Source organism: Cyanistes caeruleus, chromosome 11 (genome assembly GCF_971803275.1).
Source record: "Cyanistes caeruleus chromosome 11, bCyaCae1.hap1.1, whole genome shotgun sequence".
NCBI classification, from domain to species: domain Eukaryota; kingdom Metazoa; phylum Chordata; class Aves; order Passeriformes; family Paridae; genus Cyanistes; species Cyanistes caeruleus.
In genome coordinates this window covers 21,783,581-21,790,222 of record NC_141711.1, presented here as the reverse complement: position 1 = coordinate 21,790,222, position 6,642 = coordinate 21,783,581, and positions in this window count along the sequence as shown.

The following is a 6,642-nucleotide window of genomic DNA, read 5'->3' as shown; positions in this document are numbered from 1 at the left end:
TTTCACATCACTCTGAGGTGTGCCCTTCTGGGAGTCGGGAATATGTGTTGTGGTGCCGGCTGCATCTGTGGGAGCAATGGGCAGTGAGAGCCCGTGCTGTGCTCCGCTGCTGAGCTGGCAGCATGCTGGGTATGGCCCGAACATGTTACCCTGAAAACTCAGCTTCTGGGCTTCCTTTAGTTTTCTAAAGACTTTCCTAGGACAGTAACTAAACATAGATATGTGTACATTCTTCTGTTACACGTCTTGTGATGGACATCTCTCATGGCGAGTGCAGTGGGAAAGTGTTATCCTGATCATCCAATCCCTGGCCATGGTCAGAAGCCTATAAATCCTGGGAGGAAAAATAAACTCTCTCTTCCTTTCACCACACCTCAACCTGTGTCCGTGTGATGTATTCAGCACCAGAGGCAACATCTGGTGAACCCTGACGTGTGCTGCAGGTGATGGTTACAGGGTACTGTCTAGCCTGTGGATATGGCTGTTTTTGGGCTCTCTCCTATGGAGGGCCTGGTTATGGAAATATGGCGTGCGGTGTTTGATAAGAAAGGGATTGATGTTCGGATGCTCACTTTCAGCAATTGTACGAGTACGGGAGAATTGAGGGGCTTTTCCCTGTGGTTGAGGAGATTTTTTTTGAAGTCGGCTTGGGACGCTTTAGGACATTCCCTGCTCGAGGCTCTGCTGGTCGATTATGAGCCCCGGCTGGTCCAGCTGCTGGGGATCTGGTGACGGTACATCCGCTTTCTGGGTAGTAGCTCGTCCTCTTCTGCCAGATCGAGAGCTGTTTCCTCTGCCCTGGGTGAGAGGTCTGGCTCTGGCTTCGGCTCCGGCTGTGGGAGCAGGGTGGGGCTCTCCCACTCCTGCAGTGACACAGAGCCGGGGGGCAGCTGTATCTCGGGTCCTGAGGTCGGCTCCCCCAGGATCACTGGGGTCCCCAGCAGGTTGAATGGGGGTGCCACAGGACTGGTGGGCTTGACCTCACCTCGGCCGGTGCCCTGGAGGTGTAAGCCTGAGGCGGGGTTGGATCCTTGCCAGCGAGCAGTCGGGGGCGCTGCCGAACCGGGGGGCATAACGTTGCCTCGGCCAGTGCCCCGACGGTGTAGGCCCGAGGCAGGGTCACCTCCTTCGTGTGCCCTCCCGGCGCAGACCGATGAGGGGCTGCCTGAACGGGGGGTGGCGCCGGCCCTGGGGGATACCTCAGGGTCGGTCCCATGTCCCTGCTGCGGCTGGGCTGTTCCCTGCCCCGCGGTGTGGGACAGGATGGGCCCAGGCTCCACGCCGGCGGCCCTGCACACTGTTCCAGTGGAGGAGCGGCCGGCACGGCTTCTTGGACATTTAGCCCCTGAAGAATCACTGTTAGGGGCGATTCCAAGTGCTGCCCATCCCGCTCCGGATTTGTGGGGTGTGGGGATGGGTGCTGCGAGTGGTGCGGACGCCAGGCTGGGTTCTGCTGGCCTCATGCTGTGGGATTCCCCTCCTGCGAGCCTGGGTTGTTCCCTGGCATTGGAGCAGGATGATGCCACGGCTCTGTGGGCTGTGCTTCTACCGCCGCCTCGGTCCTCCTGGTGCTGGAGGTGGGTCGTGCCGAGCTGGCTCCAACCCACCCCGCCTCAGGTTCCCAGGCATCACCTGAGCCTGCAGCTGGAGGCAGCCCTCTCCCGTCGCCTCCTGCAGCCACGGCAGACCAAGGTCCTGCACTGGTTACTATTGACTCCAGTGGTGCTGCTGCGGTGGCGAAGCCAGTGGCCTCCACAGGCAAAGGGCCCCAGGCTGCTGGAGCTTCTTTGGCTGGCCTGTGGACTTTGTCCTCCTGTAAAATGACTGTGCAACTGAGCATATCAGGCATTCCATGTGCTTCCAAATGCTTTGGTCCGGTGGGTGAGGCCATGAGCGCTCTTCTTGTGGCGTGGTTGAATACCACTGCTCAGGGCATCATTGCTCACCTAGGGGACTTTGATTCGGATTTCCTGGGGTGCATTTCTGCCATGGGTTCCACACTCCTGCCTCCTGTTCCTATCCCTGCGGGACCCGGATTTGCTCACCTTGTGCCTTTTGAGTCTTGTGTTTGCAGAGCTGAGAACCAGCTGCGGGGAGATGGTGGCTTCGGGTTCCCTGGACCTCCCTGGGTTCACAGACTGCTGTTCTGACAGCCAGGGATCATCCTGAATGGGTCTGCACCCTGTCCATCCTTGGTGAGATGCTGTCAAAGATTAGCCTCCGCGGGCTTCTTGACACTGGCATGGACATCATAATTGTCAGGTTTGCTGACGGGCCCCCAGAGTGACCCTTGGACGCGATGCTGACACATTCAACGCAAAGAACTTGAGACTGACTCTTTGTTCAGCAGATTCTGTTGTTTTCTCTCATGATAGACTAGTCACCCTCTGTGACTTGATGCAGGAACAGTTGGATCACAGTGATCTGGAGCTTCAGCCAGTCCCTGGGACATTCTGGTTTTCTGTATCAAGACAAAGTCTGGGAAATGGAGGCTGCTACAATACCTCCAGAAGGTTAATGCTATGATGGAAAGCATGGGGATGTTGTAGGCTAGCATGCCTTCACCTGCCATGCTTCCTGCTGACTGGCTAGTCCTCATTGTGGATCTGAAGGATTGTTTCTTTGCAATTCCTTTGCATCCCGATGACAGACCGAAATTTACCTTTCTGGTGCCAGCTATCATTAATGCTGAGCCCACACAGAGATATCAATGGAGATTTTTGCCGTAAGGCTTGTGAAAATTTGCCAGCATTTGCCGATGATATGGGGCTCTAGCCCTCTCTGGAGTTTGCGAGCAGTTTCCTGCTGCTCATCTCTACAGCCTCCCTGAAATTATTTGAGGGTCAAAATAATTCTGGGACGAACAGTCCCGCATCTGGAGGTGCAATTATTTTTTTTGCATTCAGTGCAGACACTGCATGAATGATGTCCAGATATTAATGGATTTCTACATGGTTGTGTCTCTATATGGGACTGACCATGACACAACTGTCTCCCTTGTTTGGTCTATTAAAGGGGGACTCTGATTTAAAGTCACCTCTGACACTGATCCCACAGGCACAGTAGATGCTGGAGGAGGTTCTGCGAGCAGTTTCTGCTCATCAAGTTCATTACATTCATCTCTCCATTGATGTTGCCGGGTTTTTTTTTTATTGCCACTCCAGATTTGCATTCCACAGGTATCATTGGCCAATGAAAACACTGGAAATGCCATTGCTACCTGGAAGGATGTGATAGTAAAAGGCCTTAAAATCTTAGAAAATTCAGGGACTTAGAAAAAGTTAGGTTTGGAAAGCCCTGGGAAAAGCAGGCCCTGGAAACGTTAGGCCTTGTGCTTACTAAAGACCAGGTCAAGCTGCACTTGTGTAGTCAGTATATGATAAATGATACAATTGTTAGATGTGATTAGATATAATTATTGTTTAGAGAACATGGGGAACCATGTTAGGGGGCTAAGGGGGGATTACGAGAAATTCATGCTTGGGTAAAAACAATGTATACAATAGAACAATGTAAGTTTAATAATTAATATGTAAGTTGCATAATGATAGAGTATAAAATATGTTCAACTCGAAACCCAAGTGGAGTCAGATTTGGGTATGTGTACCCCTGACACCCAGAGCTCTTTAAATAAAGCACCTTCATATAACCATTCGTGGTTATGTGTGTTCCTGAACGCTAACATTTTGGCGACCCAGGTGGGACCTTGTGAGTGCTGCTGAGCGAACTCGCGACCCGATCACGCTCCAGCCGGCACCGAGGGATTCTCGGGGAGCCCATCAGCCGCGACCGTCTGCGCTGCTCACAGCGTCCCCGGGAGAGAAAGGTAAGGTGCTTTACTTTGGTTTTGGTGCCTGCCAGTTAGACGCGGTGAAAGCTGCGCGTGGTTGGGCTAAAGGAATTCCTCTTGGTAAAGCCTAGGCGCTGTCCGTAAGACGACTGCGAAAGCGTCGCAGGTTCGGCATTTGTGGTATATTATAGTTATAATACGGAGAAGGGTTTTGGGCTGCTATGCTCCCATACCAGGTACTTCTCCTTTGGGGTGCTTATTAGCACATTGGAAACAAGGTAACTTTGGAGAAGAATTACATAAGACTAAGATAATTTCGGCCAGATCTCCCACAGAAAAAGACCCCAGCAATCCCGTCTCATCTGTTAGTAGCTATAACCTCTTCTCTCTTTCTTTACTTTGCTTTCCTTATTTCTCTCTCTCTCTCTCTCCTCTATCGCATAACCCTTGTTGTTGGCACTAAAATAAAGGTACATTATTGTTGTTGTGATTTAAACTGAAATCCCTTTGTGTCCTTTTGCACTCTGAGATCAAACGAACCTCTCATGAGCCCCACTTGCATTAGCGAATTATGACATCTAAATTGGCATCATGGACAGGATTTCTGACAGACAGAAGGGGCTGCAGGTTTGTTGTGCAGTCTGTATTACGGGAAAGACGTTTTGCTCCAGCCGCACCTAGCCCGACACTCCCAAAAGAGTGAGCGGTGTCTAGAAAGCAAGGGGGGCGAGTCGGATTTCCCACAAACTGCACACGCCGAGGTAAAAAGCACCCCACACTCACTTGAGGGCTCTGTCTGCAGAATTTCACAAAAGCTCTCTTAGTGCCAAAGGGCTGGATTGTTTTTGTTGTTGTGTGTATGAATTTTGACTGTTTGGTGTAGCAAAGAGACAACCAGAATTTTAAACTGAAGGAGTGCCTTCCAAGCAGATTTGGTCTTTTTACCCATACAGGGAAGCAAAGTTGTGTGTGTGTGTGTATAGTTTAAGTTTATACCTCCCTGTAGTGGTTTTTCTTTTTGTAAAAATGACTGAAAACAGCAGTGCAAAAGTTAAAACTGCATTTTATGCATGTTATGCTCTGTTAGCAAAACACAGTGCCAGACCTTCTCCAGGAGGGAAAAGTTGGTGCTCAGTAATTGGTTTAATTTGGAAAATGTGATTGATAGAGTATGTTCTTTACAACATGAAACAAAATTTAAACTGGGAAAAAATGAAACAAGAGAGGGAAACCCCTCTCATTAATCAAATTTACCCGCAAAAAGAGCTAACTTGGATAAAATTGTGGGGAACACTGCTGTCCTAGTTTGAAGCCTCTAATTAAAAATATAATTTTTAATTAGATAATATAATTTTATAATATAATTATATTATATATTATATTATATATTATATTATAATAGAATATAATATACTATTACTACTATATTATAATAGAATATAATTATATCAATGATAAGGATCTTGGTCTGCATATAACTACTAAAATAGAAATAAAAATAGGAAAAAAAAAAAAAAAGGAAAAAAGAAGAAAAAGAAAAAAAAGAAAAGAAAAAGGGAGTATGGGTGTCTCCTTCACGAGTCAGAGACAGAATACGTATTTCGAGTGTCTCACTGAAGGTGATCAAATTCGGTTGAGAGAACAGGAATCGAATGAGCACTGGGTACATGAGGTCTTCTTAATAGCAAGAGACAGACATAGCCCATGGTCCCTAACTCAGCACACAGCTTATTGGGCTGAGGGGCTTAACCCCTTGGAAAGGGGGGACTTGACTGCTATAGTTTGTACCCCCAACCAACTACTGAAAAATATTTAGAAAGCTGTCTGCTTACAAATGATACACAAAAGAAAATTAATTGTTAGTTATGAATCACCAATGCTGTTACCTGTGAAAACTGAAATTATGGACCTGTAAAAATCCCAGAAGGAAAAAATCAGAGAAAGCAAAGGGTGATAGATACATTGGTTCTCTTAATGAAAACCCAAAAAAAAAAAAAAAGAGAAAACAAATCTCTAATTGCCAGTATTAGTGGTCACTAGAAATAAAGAAAGGGGTCTCCAAAATATAATGAGTGGCTTATCACTTAAAAGTTGAGTAAAGTAGTCATTAATTGGCACTGTCCCAGGTTCATTGTATCGAATGCCCCATTGTATAACCCAGCACACCTCCACAGGCTCTGGGCTGTGAGCCAAAGCCGTCTCCTTCTCAGCTTCTGGGAGTGGAGCCCAAACAGCTCTAGAATCAGGGAAACTGGTAACTCTGCCTCCCATGGGTGAGCAGAGAGGTGGAAGTTAGTTTTATTTAAAATGCTCACTAGAAATAACAAAACTGGAGACATACTGATTATAGCAATAGTGGGTCCTAAACATGCACCTATTACTTCTGTAGTTAACACTAGAGCCCAAATTTTGTATTGACCAATACAGACTAGTACAGGATTTAAGAGCAATAATAGAATAACTGAAGATATTTACCCAGTGGTAGCTAATCCTTGCACACTGTTAACATCCGTAAAAGAGAAATAGAAGTGGTTTACTGTAATTGATTTAAAAGATGCCTTTTTCTGCATACCCCTTGACAAAGAAAGTAAGAAACTTTGCCTCTGAATGAGAAAATCCAGAAAATGGAAGGAAAACTCAGCTCACCTGAACATGACTCCCACAAAGATACAAGAACAGTCCAACCCTATTTGGAAGCCAGCTGGCGAAGGAGCTGGAAATTTGGACCGAGAATGGGCAAGTACCAGAAAACAATACTTGTTGTTACAGTATGTTGATGATACACTGACAACTACAGAAGAGAAAACAACCTGCATAAAGGTAACAATTTAAATTTTAAATTAGCTGGGAAT